The 16,689-nt window shown below is 42.6% G+C and overlaps 1 protein-coding gene across 1 annotated transcript in view; it reads right to left on the minus strand.

Annotated features, from left to right (window-relative positions):
- Nucleotides 1–5,260: 5,260 nt before the first annotated feature.
- Nucleotides 5,261–16,689, minus strand: part of SCAF8 (SR-related CTD associated factor 8) — a 438,319-nt gene continuing 426,890 nt past the window's right edge. Inside the window, exon 25 of the transcript XR_012318088.1 lies at nt 5,261–5,685. The gene's annotated coding sequence lies outside the window, so the exon portion shown is untranslated. The remainder of the gene's footprint in view (nt 5,686–16,689) is intronic.

Raw genomic sequence — 16,689 nt, forward strand, 5'->3', positions numbered from 1 at the left:
CAGTCAGGCTTTTTTATGATTTTTCTTCAACAATGGTGTTCTCCTTGGTCGTCTCCCAAGAAGTCCACTTTGGATCAAACAACGACGGATGGTGCGATCTGACACTGATGTTCCTTGAGCTTGAAGTTCACCTTTAATCTCTTTAGAAGTTATCCTGGGCTCTTTTGTTACCATTTGTATTATCCGTCTCTTTGATTTGTCATCAATTTTCCTCCTGTGGCCACATCCAGGGAGGTTGCCTACAGTCCCATGGATCTTAAATTTCTGAATAATATGTGCAATTGTAGTCACAGGAACATCAAGCTGCTTGGAGATGGTCTTGTAGCCTTTACCTTTAACATGCTTGTCAATAGTTTTCTTTCTAATCTCCTGAGACAACTCTTTCCTTTGCTTCCTCTGATCCATGTTGAGTGTGGTACACACCATGTCACCAAACAGCACAGTGAGTATCTGTAGCCCTACATACAGGCCCACTGACTGATTACAAGATTATAGACACCTGTGATGCTAATTAGTGGACACAACTTGATTTAACATGTCCCTTTTGTCACATTATTTCCAGGGGTACCATCATTTCTGTCCAGGCCTATTTCATGAGTTTAATTTTTTTTTTAATTCTGTGGAAGCAGGGCACCACAAGTTCTATTCCACTTCGCATATATATACACTGCTCAAAAAAATAAAGGGAACACTTAAACAGAATATAACTCCAAGGAAATCAAACTTCTGTGAAATCAAACTGTCCACTTATGAGGCAACACTTATTGACAATCAATTTCACATGCTGTTGTGCAAATGGAATAGAAAATAGATGGAAATTATTGGCAATTATCAAGACACACTCAATAAAGGAGTGGTTCTGCAGGTGGGGACCACAGACCACATCTCAGTACCAATGCTTTCTGGCTGATGTTTTGGACACTTTTGAATGTTGGTTGTGCTTTCACACTTGTGGTAGCATGATACGGACTCTGCAACCCACAGAAGTTGCTCAGGTAGTGCAGCTCATCCAGGATGGCACATCAATGCGAGCAGTGGCAAGACGGTTTGCTGTGTCTGTCAGCGTAGTGTCCAGAGGCTGAAGGCGTGACCAGGAGACAGGCCAGTACACCAGGAGATGTGAAGGGGCCGTAGAAGGGCAACAACCCAGCAGCAGGACCGCTACCTCCGTCTTTGTGCAAGGAGGAACAGGAGGAGCACTGCCAGAGCCCTGCAAAATGACCTCCAGCAGGCCACAAATGTGCATGTGTCTGCACAAACTTTTAGAAACCGACTCCATGATGGTGGTATGAGGGCCTGACATCCACAGATGGGGGTTGTGCTCACAGCCCAACACCGTGCAGGACGCTTGGCATTTGCCACAGAACACCAGGATTGGCAAAGTCGCCACTGGCGCCCTGTGCTCTTCACAGATGAAAGCAGGTTCACACTGAGCACATGTGACAGACGTGATTGAGTCTGGAGACGCTGTGGAGAGCAATCTGCTGCCTGCAACATCCTTCAGCATGACCGGTTTGGCAGTGGGTCAGTAATGGTGTGGGGTGGCATATCTTTGGAGGGCCGCACAGGCCTCCATGTGCTCACCAGAAGTAGCCTGACTGCCATTAGGTACCGAGATGAGATCTTCAGACCCCTTGTGAGACCATATGCTGGTGCGGTTGGCCCTGGGTTCCTCCTAATGCAGGACAATGCCAGACCTCATGTGGCTGGAGTGTGTCAGCAGTTCCTGCAAGATGAAGGCATTGAAGCTATGGACTGGCCCGCCCATTCCCCAGACCTGAATCCGATTGAGCACATCTGGGACATCATGTCTCACTCCATCCACCAACGTCACATTGCACCACAGACTGTCTAGGAGTTGGCGGATGCTTTAGTCCAGGTCTGGGAGGATATCAAACAGGAGACCTTCTGCAACCTCATCAGGAGCATGCCCAGGCATTGTATGGAGGTCATACAGGCACGTGGAGGCCACACACAATACTGAGCCTCATTTTGACTTGTTTTAAGGACATTACATCAAAGTTGGATCAGCCTGTAGTGTGTTTTTCCACTTTAATTTTGGGGGTGATTCCAAATCCAGGCCTCCATTGGTTAATAAATTTGATTTCCATTGATGATTTTTGTGTGATTTTGTTGTCAGCACATTCAACTTTGTACAGAACAAAGTATTCAAAGAGAATATTTCATTCATTCAGATCTAGGATGTGTTATTTGAGTGTTCCCTTTATTTTTTTGAGCAGTGTATATTAAAATCAGAAGCAATTTATATATTATTTTGTTATATTTCCAACTTTTAAACTTGAAATTCTATTCTTCGTTTTTTTCTGATGAAACGTGATGAATTTTGACACATCATGTGTCTATTTGGTGTCAACATTTGAAGTTATACTACTATAAATGCACATGCAGTTAATAAAGGAAGGGCCAGCCGAATTACGACAAAAAAAGTTACTGAGTCGCGTCACCCCACAGGGGAGCATGAAACACTAGGAAGCCAACTCCAGATAGAATATGCAAAATAGGAGGCTGATATAGTATGCAAAAGGTTTTTATTAAATAAGTACAAAATGTTAAATGAACAGAGTAAAAAGGAGATACAACAAGGTACCACAGAGACCAAGATAAACAGGCAGTACTATAGGAATTATAGGGTGAATACCAGAAAAGGGGGCAGCACCTAAATGCATAAAACATCACCAGACCAATAATAAACTTATTAATCAATGACAAGTACCAAAAAGGCAATGCCCTTGATAAAGCATTACCTCATAAAGCGAAACGCGAGTCGGGCCATTTTTCCAACCCCCACCTCCCTCCTTTACTGCTTCACAGTAGCAATATCTGTCCAGGTGGTTCTACCTATGGGTAAGCATCTCTTCTGTTCCACTTTTTTACCCTAGGGACCTTTTTGGCACTTGCCATTAATTAATACGTTTATTATTGGTCTAGTGATATTTCATGCATTTAGGTGCTGCCCCCTTTTCTGGTATTTACCCTATAATTAATAATGTACTGCCTGCTAATCTTGCTCTCTGTGGTGCATTGTTGTCTGTCCTTTTTACTCTGTTCATCTAACATTTTGTACTTATTTAATAAAAACCTTTTGCATATTATATCAGCCTGTGTACGCCATCGGCCTCCTATTTTGCATATAAATGTACCTTCACTGTGTTGCAAGCTATAGTTTTTGTCCTGATGAAGCTTGTAGTACTTTGAAACGCGTCAACAAAATAAAGAAAAAATGCTATTACCACTTGTCTGGACTTGGATTTATTATATTGTTGACCAGCAGCGCAGCTCTGCCACAAATCCTCCTTATCTGAATCTCTGACAGCGACATTTACCACGTACCGGCAGGGAGGACGTCTGTCACGGGGATACCGTGACAGAGTGGGGTCAGACGATTGCATCATCTGGTGACACATACATCTGCGGTAGTTAGAACGGCTTCACCGTCCTATTAACAGTTCTGGCTTTCTTTGCTCTGGTGCTGCAAGGGTTAAATTGCTTAGTTGGACTCCTGGAGTTCTCCGTCATGGGTTGTATCAGCTGTTCTGAGTTCATTACTCCTAGCAGGTATAAGAACCCTCCTCTTTGCTTCTGACCTTGCCAGTGATAGTTAGTTACCACTACCTGGTTTGGAGTTGAAGAAGTGTTCAGTGTTTGGAGTAGGTGGTTGGAGAGTTTTTCAGGAGATTGCTGTGAGGAGTTGGTTTGCATGTTTATCCTTATCCTCTCCCATTTGGTTTCTTTCTTCATATTCCTCCCCTGTTTCCCACTCTGTTGTTTTGTGAGTGTATTTGTATGATTGTAGTTTTCTTTTATCCCTGTCTGTTTACGCCTGTCTGTCTGGTTAGTGTTTGCCTATACACTTCGGCCTCACATCTCGCTGGGTAGTGGAGGGAACAGATGAGGTAAGATAAGAGCCTAGCAAGATACAAGACCCAGGCATCTCCACCATCTGAGGTAATTCGGGGGACAGGGATAGCCTACGGTGCCCCTAGTTCGAGGGGTCAGGTAGGTGCCCACAGTCCCTTGTCATTACGTGATATTATCACGGGCTGTACCTTTTTGGAAAACATAGAGCCCCTTATAACTTTAAATGCATATGATACAATATCAAGTAAAACATATGGATATATACAGGAGAAAGAGGTGAATGGTTGTGTGTAAGAAAGAAGGAAGGGGACTAAGTCAAAAGTTGAACCCTGTAGGGACCCCAGTAATTAGCGTCAATACTAAAGCTATTTGAAAGACATGGCTAATGACAACTTACAAGCACCTATGAAAATTGGGAATGACCATGAAAGAGTGCTGCCAGGGAGCAACAGGGGTGTTTAAAAAAATGCCAATGCATGAAATAACCAAAACATGATGATTTTTTTGAGTATTTTATTATCAAACAGAAGAATCAGATAAATGTGCAAGAACAAGTGACTACTACATAGAATACATGAATATATTACTTGGCGTATTTGTATCAGTGCTATAGTAAGTCTATAACTGAGAACAAAAGGTCTTGTCACATTATGGAGTGTTACTTTTCTTGGTTTCATTACATTGTATAAAAAGCTTGTATTTTCCCAGTTCATGATGAACACAAAATAACCCCCCAGCCCCCGAGGAGCTGCAGACTGGGCTACTATGGATATAACATGTATCTCACTCCATGATCAGCACTTCCAGGCTGTGTTTAGTGTGAAAACGTGTCCATTTCAGAATGATTTGGGCAAAAAAGGTGTGATGTTATGTTTCGCACAGCAGAATAAAACAAGGCACAATTTGAAGTAAGCTGCAGTCATTACCTGTGTGCCCAGGGTAACATAGAGCATAGCATAAACATGGGTTTGTGTTACCTGAGTCCTGTTACCTTGCCCTGGAAACATAGTAATTCTTTACTTAGGCCAATGGCAAGAAGGGAAAAAGTGGATTGCCCTGTAGTAGACAGAAACCTTATCAACTTGAATGCAAATGTGTGTAAATGTATTATAGAAATAATGGAACTAGTGATGAGGTCTGCAGAATCACACATGTCCCAGTGAGTGTACTCACAGGCGGTTCATACCTTCCTATGGCCTTCTCTGCATTTCACCTTGATAAAGCACTAATTGAAACTTTTACAGCAGATGCAAAAATATAAAAAAAATGAATTGTGTAAAAATAGATCACATACTTTAGATTTCTGCATTTCAGAAAGTGCATTATAAAATCTACAATTGGACTATGATATTTAATAAAACAATTAACCCTGCTGTACTGTTCGGGTCTATTTGGCCCCAAAAAAAAAGTTTGTGAAGATTATTTATTATGAGGATCTGCAAATCGTGGTTAGGTGAATTTGTTTATGGATAGGTGTTGCTATTATGAGTGGTTTCTTTTTACATTTTTTCTGTATGAAATAATAATTGTTACACATGTACTGTTCAGGTCAATATGACCGATAGTGTTTTAAACAGATCTCCCACCATATTTTCAGTCACATAAAAGATTCATATCATTGTGGATTATTTATTGCATCTATTATTGTTTATCGATTTCTCCAGTTCCTGCAGGTCCGTGCGCTCGATATATTTGCAAGTCACTGCAGATGGATGGGCTTTGAGTACTGGTCTGTTTTGCTGTAGTATATTATCTGTTATAAGCCTTGCTTCTTGCGTTTTGGCACTTGTTGTTCATCAGTGGAGCCTGTGAATCAAAGAAAAACTCATACAATAAGTGGACTCTTTTTTTTTTTCCTTTTAAACTTTAATTCAATCCATCAATGGCTATTAGTGTGGAATAACATATCTGATGGGCCCCGTGTTTATATCCACACCATTTATTTCACTAGTGTATGTTTGTATGTCTATAGGTATGGGTACTCATCTAATGAGAAATTTTATATGATATAATTTATGCACATTTTTAGGTACATTCTCGGTATTAATGATAGGAATGTACATCTATTGATAGTTGGTTTTGATTGGTATAGTTATATTTGAAAACATTTTTTTTTGCATTGGAGCACATATATTTATATGCTTATTTATATATTATTCATAGGGTTTTTATCCAAGCACTATCACTTTACAATTTATATAATCTATTTTACATTCTAATTTTATAGTTTATGCATTCTTTAAAAGTAAGGCTATTATTATTACTATTATATATTGTCACTTTGATTCCTGGGAATCACTTTTTGTCACTTCAGAACCTTATATTTGTACCGTTTTGGTAATCTAGTTTGTTAATTCTATTGGGATATGGAATGATCTTTCTTCCTTTCGTAGTCTCTCTATCTTTGTTATTTCTAGTCATATTACTATACAGTGGGGAAAAAAAGTATTTAGTCAGCCACCAATTGTGCAAGTTCTCCCACTTAAAAAGATGCGAGAGGCCTGTAATTGACATCATAGGTAGACCTCAACTATGAGAGACAAAATGAGAAAACAAATCCTGAAAATCACATTGTCTGATTTGGAACAATTTTTTTTTCAAATTTTGGTGGAAAATAAGTATTTGGTCAATTACAAACAAGCAAGAATTCTGTCTCTCACAGACCTGTAACTTCTTCTTTAAGAGGCTCCTCTGTCCTCCACTCATTACCTGTAGTACTGGCACCTGTTTGAACTTGTTATCAGTATAAAAGACACCTGTCCGCAACCTCAAACAGTCACACTCCAAACTCCACTATGGTGAAGACTAAAGAGCTGTCGAAGGACACCAGAAACAAAATTGTAGTCCTGCACCAAGCTGGGAAAACTGAATCTGCAATAGGCAAGCAGCTTGGTGTGAAGAAATCAACTGTGGGAGCAATAATTAGAAAATGGAAGACATACAAGACCACTGATAATCTCCCTCGATCTGGGGCTCCACACAAGATCTCACCCCATGGGTTCAAAATGATCTCAAGAACGATGAGCAAAAATCCCAGAACAACACGGGGGGACCTAGTGAATGACCTGCAGAGAGCTGGGATCAACATTACACAGGCTACCATCGGTAACACACTACGCCGCCAGGGACTCAGATCCTGCAGTGCAAGATGTGTCCCCCTGCTTAAGCCATTACATGTCCGGGCCTGTCTGAAGTTTGCTAGAGAGCATTTGGATGATCCAGAAGAGTATTGGGAGAATGTCATATGGTCAGATGAAACCAAAGTAGAACTGTTTGGTAGAAACACAACTCGTTGTGTTTGGAGGAGAAAGAATGCGGAGTTGCATCCAAAGAACACCATACCTACTGTGAAGCATGGGGGTGGAAACATCATGCTTTGGGGCTGTTTCTCTGTCAAGGGACCAGGACGACTGATCTGTGTACATGAAAGAATGAATGGGGCCATGTATCGTGAGATTTTGAGTGCAAACCTCCTTCCATTAACAAGGACATTTAAGATGAAACGTGGCTGGGTCTTTCAGCATGACAATGATCCTAAGCACACCACCAGGGCAACAAAGGAGTTTCTTCGTAAGAAGCATTTCAAGTTCCTGGAGTGGCCTAGCCAGTCTCCAGATCTAAACTTTATAGAAAACCTTTGGAGGGAGTTGAAAGTCCGTGTTGCCAAGCGACAGCCCCAAAACATCACTGCTGTAGAGGAGATCTGCATGGAGGAATGGGCCAACATACCAGCAACAGTGTGTGCCAACCTTGTGAAGACTTACAAAAAACGTTTGACCTCTGTCATTGCCAACAAAGGATATATAACAAAGTATTGAGATGAACTTTTGTAATTGACCAAATACTTATTTTCCACCAAAATTTGAAAAAAATGTCTTTCCAAATCAATATGATTTTCAGGATTTGTTTTCTCATTGTGTCTCTTACAGCTGAGGTCTACCTATGATGTCAATTACAGGCCTCTCTCATCTATTTAAGTGGGAGAACTTGAACAATTGGTGGCTGACTAAATACTTTTTTTCCCCACTGTAAATTAATTCTTCCATAGAAAATGATGACATCCATTTTTATTTGTTTATTTATTTTAGTCTTATAGTTCACGCACATAGCACATGTCACTTTAGATAGTAATTAATTTTCATTCACATATATTAATATTAATTATGTTCCTTTCTGCACATAGAACGAGTCACTTTAACCAGTATAAATGAAGAGGTCTCCATTCAGCATTTTGTGAGTCTAGTATATGTCACACACACTCCCCCCTACATTACACAATCCCATTACTGCAAAGCATGGTTTCCTATTTTACAAGCTACATTACTGACAAGTACTATTCTGGAAGTGCGCATGCGCTCTTTATCCGCACTCCGAGGACTCCGGTCATAGAGGGAACGCACGCGCAGCACATTGCTAGGTAACCCTGGAGACACTGCCAGCGTGGGTCACACAGGCCGGAGACAGGACGTCACATTGGATAGGAGGCGCGACGGGAGTGTCATGCGCTGATGGCTCCGGATATTACATCCATCACATGCCTGCATTAAGATCTTTCAATAGATTGTCACTACATATAAAAATACTAACGTGCCTTGCTAAACCACGCCTTCTGAGGAAGTCTTTGGCGAAACGTGCGTAGGGGTGGAGGGACCAGGAATTGCACTGACATCTATACTACAGCTATTTCATTAAGGTATGGCATGATATCCCTATGTACTATCTCCGCTGTTACAAGCACTGACTTTATATATTGCATTCTGGGGAGATTGTTAAACTGGCTTTTGATTCTGCCTTATAGCATACTATACTTATGGCTCTTAGGTTAGGTGTCCAACACATCCTCTAGTCCAGGGGTCCTCAAACTTTTTAAACAGGGGGCCAGTTCACGGTCCCTCAGACCATTGGAGGGCCGGAATATAGTTTTTAAAAAAAACTATGAACAAATTCCTATGCACACTGCACATATCTTATTTTGAAGTAAAAAAAACAATACAGGAACAAATACAATATTTAAAATGAAGAACAAGTAAAGTTAAATCAACCGGTATTTCAATAGGTAAGTAACTGTACCCAATAGGCAGCATAGGTCCCCAATAGGCAGGTAAATGTACCCAATAGGCAGCATAGGTCCCCAATAGGCAGGTAAATATCCCCAATAGGCAGGTAAATGTCCACAATAGGCAGGTAAATGTCCCCAATAGGCAGCAAAGGACCCCAATAGGCAGCATAGGTCCCCAATAGGCAGCATAGGTCCCCAATAGGCAGCATAGGTCCCCAATAGGCAGCATAGGTCCTCAATGGGCAGGTAAATGTTCCCAATAGGCAGGCTGTTTCCCCCTTATAATGCCATATGCAGGCTGTTCCCCCCCTTATAATGCCCCATGCTGGATGCCACCCCCCATATAATGCCCCATGCAGGATGTCCCTTTCCCCCCCATATAATGCCCCATGCAGGATGTCACCCCCCATATCATGCCCCATGCAGGATGTCACCCCCCATATAATGCCCCAAGCAGGATGTCACCCCCCCATATAATGCCCCATGCAGGATATCACTCCCCTGTCTTTATAATGCCCCATGCAGCATGTCACCCCCCCATAAAATGCAGCATGTCACCCCCCATATAATGCCCCATGCAGCATGTCACCCCCCATATAATGCCAGATGCAGGATGTCACCCCCCATATAATGCCCCATGCAGGATGTCACCCCCCCATATAATGCCCCATGCAGGATATCACTCCCCTGTCTTTATAATGCCCCATGCAGCATGTCATCCCCCCATATAATGCCCCATGCAGCATGTCACCCCCCATATAATGCCCCATGCCGCATATCACCTCCCATATAATGCCCCATGCAGCATGTCACCCCCCCATATAATGCCACATGCAGGATGTCACCCACCCATATTATGCCCCATGCAGCATGTCACCCCCCCCATATTATGCCCCATGCAGCATGTCACCTCTCCCCCCATATTATGCCCCATGCAGGATGTCCCTTTCCCCCATATCATGCCCCATGCAGGATGTCACCCCCCCATATTATACCCCATGCAGCATGTCACCCCCCCATATTATGCCCCATGCAGCATGTCACCTCTCCCCCCATATTATGCCCCATGCAGGATGTCCCTTTCCCCCCATATCATGCCCCATGCAGGATGTCACCCCCCCATATTATACCCCATGCAGGATGTCACCCCCCATATTATACCCCTTGCAGGATGTCACCCTTCATATAATGACCTATAAAAAAATCCAATACTCACCTCACTTCTCACTTGCTGCCGCTGCTCTGGTCTGGACTCCAGCGTCGCGGCGGCGTTGTCCTGCTCTGCGCTGCCTATGACAGTACTCGGGAGGGCGCGGTGTAAAGACGTGACTTGAGACGTCACAGGAAGCGCAGAGCACGGAAGACAGTGGATCTGCGGAGGCACGGGGAGAGGTAAGTATCCGGCTGCCGGGGCCCTGAGCAAGCGGGGGGAAGGGTGGGCAATGGCACCGCTCTCCTCTCCTCCGCCCATAGCCCGGCGGGCCGGATGAAAGTCCTCCGCGGGCCGCATGTGGCCCGCGGGCCATAGTTTGAGGACCCCTGCTCTAGTCCCTCACAGCTGGAGGTGCTTTTTTATATTTTCATGTGTTTTTGTTTGTTTGTATTTTGGGTTAATAAAATTTACATCATTTTAAGGTTTGCTGTTACTGTTTGGTCTGTGATCAGCAATTAGATCTATTTACCGAACTCATTGATATTTCTACATTTGGTTAAAGCAAAGTACACAAAAGATGCCATCAAATATACAAGAAATGGACAAATAGCATGTCAAATGACAAACGTCTGTCCCTAAGCATGCTGAAAAGACATAATAAAAGGAGAACAACTCAGCATATAATGCAAAAATTTAATTTATTAGTGAAATATACACATAAAAAGTATAAATATAAAAAGAAGAAACCAAGAGATACCTGGAAGGTAGCTTTTCACACCAGGTACATTATTAATAGTAAGATCATAACAGACCTATGAATCTATAGGATTGCACATTTGCCCAAAATAGTAAAGGATAACAGAATGGTGAACATTCAACACCATAAGTGGCTATGGGCAAAGACACAGAAATCAGCCCAAATACATATAAGCCCACTAGTACTAGCAAGAAAAACCCTTGCTATGTTATGGGAGAATCTGTGTCAGAATCAAAGTGCTCACACATTATAGTTCCATGAGCTCATTACCTGGCAGAAAAGCACAGCCCAAAAAAAACTCAAAACGATACCACGTCACTTTAAGACTAAACATAATTGTAATTCCCGCTCTTTTATGGTACGTGGTATTGATGTGGTACACATGGGCATTCGGGGAGGTAATGTCAAGAGAGTGCTTGCCCAGAAAGAGTCACAGTGGATTATGTGTTTGGACACGGTGACACCAAACGGCCTAAATGAGTCTTCAAGTTTTTCTTCATTTTTGTAGCCATATGTCATTTTCTGCACAATCTATTCTCACAAATACATAATCTTTGTGTGAGTTTCGAGTGGTCAAAATATGGGGTAATATATATTATTATATATTTTTTATATTTTTAAATTGATGTTTTTATTGATTATTTCTCTTTCTCTTTTCATTATTTTCTCTATTAGTCCATTATTGCGGAAATCCTCTCTAAAATAATCATCCTCATGTGGAGAGCAGTGAGATTGAAACTACGCTGGGACTTTTTCTGATGGGAGCGACGATTTATTTGGACCTATGATCATGATTGACTATATTACCTAGGCTACTCTATATGTATCTAATTGTGCTTAATATTAATATTACTATTACTATTAATAATGTACCTGGCTTGAAAAGCTACCTTCCAGGTATCTCTTGGTTTCTTCTTTTTCTATTTATACTTTTTATGTGTATATTTCACTAATAAATTAATTTTTTGCATTATATGCTGAGTTGTTCTCCTCCTTTTATTATTTGGTTAAAGCAGCAACTCTAGATAATGGTTTCTAAGACAATTTATTTCTATTGATTATACGTACACAAGCAGACGCAAAGCCAATCGATGGCCAATGGTTTTATTTTATAACATTCTTGATGTATCTGCCTACAATGCATTTGTTTTATGGCGTCAAATAAACTCTGATTGGAACGCCAATAAACTGCATAAAGAATTAGGAAAGTCACTTGTTATGCCATCTATTTTAGGAAGAAACGTAAAACCCCGAAGTGAAGGAGCAGCAGCCATAGTAAACCGTATCCAGCAGCATGCTCAACAAAGTGAAGCCACGGCCTCCACCAGCACTGGAAAAAGACTAAAAAGGAAAAGATGCAGCATTTGTCCATCTTCGTGTGATAAAAAAAATATGTCCTAGTTGTAGTAAATATTTATGTAAAGCACATGTGAGCTATTTCTGGGCAGAATGTAAGAATACCTGAATTTAAGTGAACATGTACAACCTTTTTCTAAAGAAAATAAAGCAAACTGAAGTTTTGATTTTCATTTGTTTTTGACCAACCATGTTCACATACAGTTAAATAATGCAATTGGTATTCAAATAAAATGATTAGGGTAGCTAAATGTCAAAATTAACAGACTGTAATAGGTCGGGTCATATTGACCCGAACAGTACAAGTGTATAGCCAATACGAACAGTACAGCAGGGTTAAAGAAATCATGCTGTTTATGGTTAGCTTCATTTTATAAAGCCATACTTAGGGAGTAACTTCACCACGAGAGGAAAGTCAAGTATTCATGAAACGTGAACTTTTCCACATTACAACCACAAACTTAAATGTATTTTATTGGGATTTATGTGATATTCCATTGATTAGAAAGTAGTTGTGAAGTGTAAAGGAAATGATACATGGTTTTCTAATTATTTTAAAAATATAAATCTGAAAATTGTGAAATCTGAAAAATGGCCCTAAGTGACCAATTGCCCCCAGAAGTCACAAAATTAGTAAACTGAGCCCACCTGTGTGTAATTTATTCTCAGTATAATTACAGCTGTTCTGCGAAGGCCTCAGAGATTTGTTTAAGACCATTAGGAATCAAACCAAAGAAACCGAGAAACACACCAGACAGGTCAGGGATGAAGTTGTGGAGAACAGTAAAGTAGGGATAGGTTATAAGTAGTGTTGAGCGATACCTTCCGATATCAGGAAATATCGTATCGGATTGGATCGGACCGATACCCAAAAAGTATCGGATATCGCCGATTCCGATACCGGAAACCAATGCAAGTCAATGGGACACAAATATCGAAATGAAAATAAACCCTTTCTTTCCTTGTAGGTTAATTCTACATGAAGTAAAACAACTAAGAATAATGTAGAATGTATTACGCGAAAAGCCGGCAATTCAGCAGCGGCATACACCTTTACCCGACAATTTACAACAGAAAGCATAGAGCTTCACACATAGATTAGATAGATAGAAACATGTCAGTCACATATATATGAAGTACAGTGACAGTGTTGATTACTGTACTTGTCATTTAGTGTAAAGGATTTATTTAAAAAAACAATAGTGTTTTCATGCACCGTCTCTTTAAAAAAGCCGGCCGGCAATTCAGCAGCGGTACCCGACAATTTAGAATAGAAGGAATAGAGAATCACACAAAGATTAGATAGATAGAAGCATGTCAGTCACATATATATGAAGTACAGTGACAGTGTTGATTACTGTACTTGTCATTTAGTGTTAAAATAAAGGATTTATTTAAAAAAAAATTGGCGTAGGGTTCCCCGTAATTTTAGTCTCTAGCGGAGGTTAAGCAGACGGCTGGGGCAGATGCTTGAAGCCTGGGAAGGGGGTAATACCCACGGAGCTTCCCAGGCTACTAATATCAGCCCCCAGCGGAATACCTAGCCTTTACTAGCTATTAAAATGGGGGACCCCCCAAAAAAATGACGTGGGGTCCCCCCTAATTTAGTAGCTAGCAAAGGCTAGGCAGACAGCTGGGGGCTGATATTAATAGCCCAGGAAGGGTGCCATGAATATTGGCCCCCTCCCAGGCTAGAAACACCAGCCGTCAGCCGCCCCAGAAATGGCGCATCCATAGGATGCGCCAATTCCGGCACTTAGCCTCGCTCTTCCCACTGCCCTGTAGCGGTGGCAGTGGGGTAATAGGGCTGGGGTTGATGTCAGCTTATAATGCCAGCTGACATCAAGCCCAGGTTAGTAATGGAGAGGCGTCTATAAGACACCCCCATTACTAACCCCATAGTCAAAGTTAAAAAAAACACAAACACCCAGAATAAAGTCCTTTAATTGAAATAAAGACACAATTCTTTATTGTTCTAAATTAAACCATACTTACCGTCACGCCCATTCCAGCTGAAGCCAACGATCTCCTGCAATAAAAGAAAAATAATAAAGCAACATCATCCTTACCTTTCCATGGTTCCCACGACAGCTTCAGCTCTGCTACATCGAGATGACAGGCTGGACCGCAGCAGAACGCTGCCATCCAGCCTGTCATCCCGCAGACACTGAGAAGCGCAGGCATGCTTGCGCTCCTCAGTGTCTCGCTGTGACGGCATAAAGATGAGCCGAGGTCATGTCCAATGAACTCGGCTCACCTCATGCACGTCACTGACAGCGTGGGAAAATTCTCCTGCACTCAGCGCTTCAGCGTGAGAATTTTCCCACGCTGTCAGTGACGTGCATGAGGTGAGTTCATGTCCAATGAACTCAGCTGACCTCATGCACGTCACTGACAGCGTGGGAGAATTCTCACGCTGAAGCGCTGAGTGCAGGAGAATTTTCCCACGCTGTCAGTGACATGCATGAGGTGAGCCAAGTTCATTGGACATGACCTCGGCTCATCTTTATGCCGTCACAGCGAGACACTGAGGAGCGCAAGCATGCCTGCGCTTCTCAGTGTCTGCGGGATGACAGGCTGGATGGCAGTGTTCTGCTGCGGTCCAGCCTGTCATCTCGATGTAGCAGAGCTGAAGCTGTCGTGGGAACCATGGAAAGGTAAGGATGATGTTGCTTTATTATTTTTCTTTTATTGCAGGAGATCGTTGGCTTCAGCTGGAATGCGCGTGACGGTAAGTATGGTTTAATTTAGAACAATAAAGAATTGTGTGTTTATTTCAATTAAAGGACTTTTTTCTGGGTGTTGTGTTTTTTTTAAATACTTTACTAGAAATTCATGGTGGTCATGTCTAATATTGGCGTGACCCCATGAATTTCGGGCTTAGGGCCAGCTGATAATACCAAGCTGGCCCTAACCCCTTTATTACCCAGTGAGCCACCGCACCAGGGCCCTGGATGAGCTGGGTACAGCGCCAGAAGATGGCGCTTCTATGAACGCGCCATTTTCCGGGGTGGCTGCGGACTGCAATTTGCAGGGGGGGGGGGGGCCCAGAAAGCTTGGGCCTCCCTGCGCTGCAGATTCCAGCCCCCAGCTGCCTAGTTGTACCTGGCTGGACACAAAAACAGGGCGAAGCCCCACGTCAATTTTTTTCAATTATTTCATGAAATAATTAAAAAAAAAGGGCTTCCCTATATTGTTGTGTCCAGCCAGGTACAAATAGGCAGCTGGTGGTTGGGGGCAGCCCGTTCCTGCCTGCTGTACCTGGCTGGACACAAATATAGTGCGAAGCCCCACGTCAATTTTTTTTAAATTATTTCATGAAATAATAAAGAAAAAAAGGGCTTCCCTATATTGTTGTGTCCGGCCAGGTACAAATAGGCAGCTGGGAGTTGGGGGCAGCCCGTTCCTGCCTGCTGTACCTGGCTGGCATAAAAAAATATGGCAAAGCCCACGTCAAAATTTTTGGGAAAAATTAATTAAAAAATAAATAATAATTTAGGGACTGCATCTTTATTAACCCCTCAAGTGTCATTTAGTGTTAAAATAAAGGATTTATTAAAAATAAAATTGGCGTAGGGTTCCCCATAATTTTAGGCTCTAGTGGAGGTTAAGCAGACAGCTGGGGCAGATGTTTGAAGCCTGGGAAGGGGGTAATACCCACGGAGCTTCCCAGGCTACTAATATCAGCCCCCAGCGGAATACCTAGCCTTTACTAGCTATTTAAATGGGGGACCCCCCCAAAAAAATGACGTGGGGTCCCCCCTAATTTAATAGCTAGCAAAGGCTAGGCAGACAGCTGGGGGCTGATATTAATAGCCCAGGAAGGGTGCCATGAATATTGGCCCCCTACCAGGCTAGAAACACCAGCCGTCAACCGCCCCAGAAATGGCGCATCCATAGGATGCGCCAATTCTGGCACTTAGCCTCGCTCTTCCACGCTGCCCTGGTGCGGTGGCAGGGGGTAATAGTGGTGGGGTTGATGTCAGCGCCAGCTGCCATGAAGCCCAGGTTAGTAATGATGGGCGTCTATAAGACACCCCCATTACTAACCTACAAAGTGTTAAAAATAAAAAACACACACTACACCCAGAAAAAAATAATTTATTTGAAATAAAACACACCATTTTATTTAATTCTTAGTTTACTAAAAAAAAAATAGTTACCTGTCCACATTCCTGCGCTTATCTCTCATGCACAGCTGTCACATATGGAGATGGTGACAGCTGTGCATGGCTGCTGTAAGCTCACACTGCCGGGAACACGTCCGCTCCCGGCAGCGGGAGCCACTGACTGAGGTCACCGGAGTGCATTCAGTCAGCGCAGCTCCGGAGACCTCCTTTACGGCACTGCTGTACCGTGGGAATTTCTCACGGTACAGCGGGGCCGTAAAGCAGCTAACCGGAGCAGCGCTGCCTGAACTCTGGCGAACCCGCTTATGCAGTGACGGGGCTGCTTTACGGCCCCATCATTCTAGCGGCGGCAGCG

This window comes from Phyllobates terribilis, unplaced genomic scaffold (genome assembly GCF_046119375.1).
Source record: "Phyllobates terribilis strain yellow unplaced genomic scaffold, ASM4611937v1 Scaffold_3__8_contigs__length_932513732, whole genome shotgun sequence".
Classification (NCBI taxonomy): domain Eukaryota; kingdom Metazoa; phylum Chordata; class Amphibia; order Anura; family Dendrobatidae; genus Phyllobates; species Phyllobates terribilis.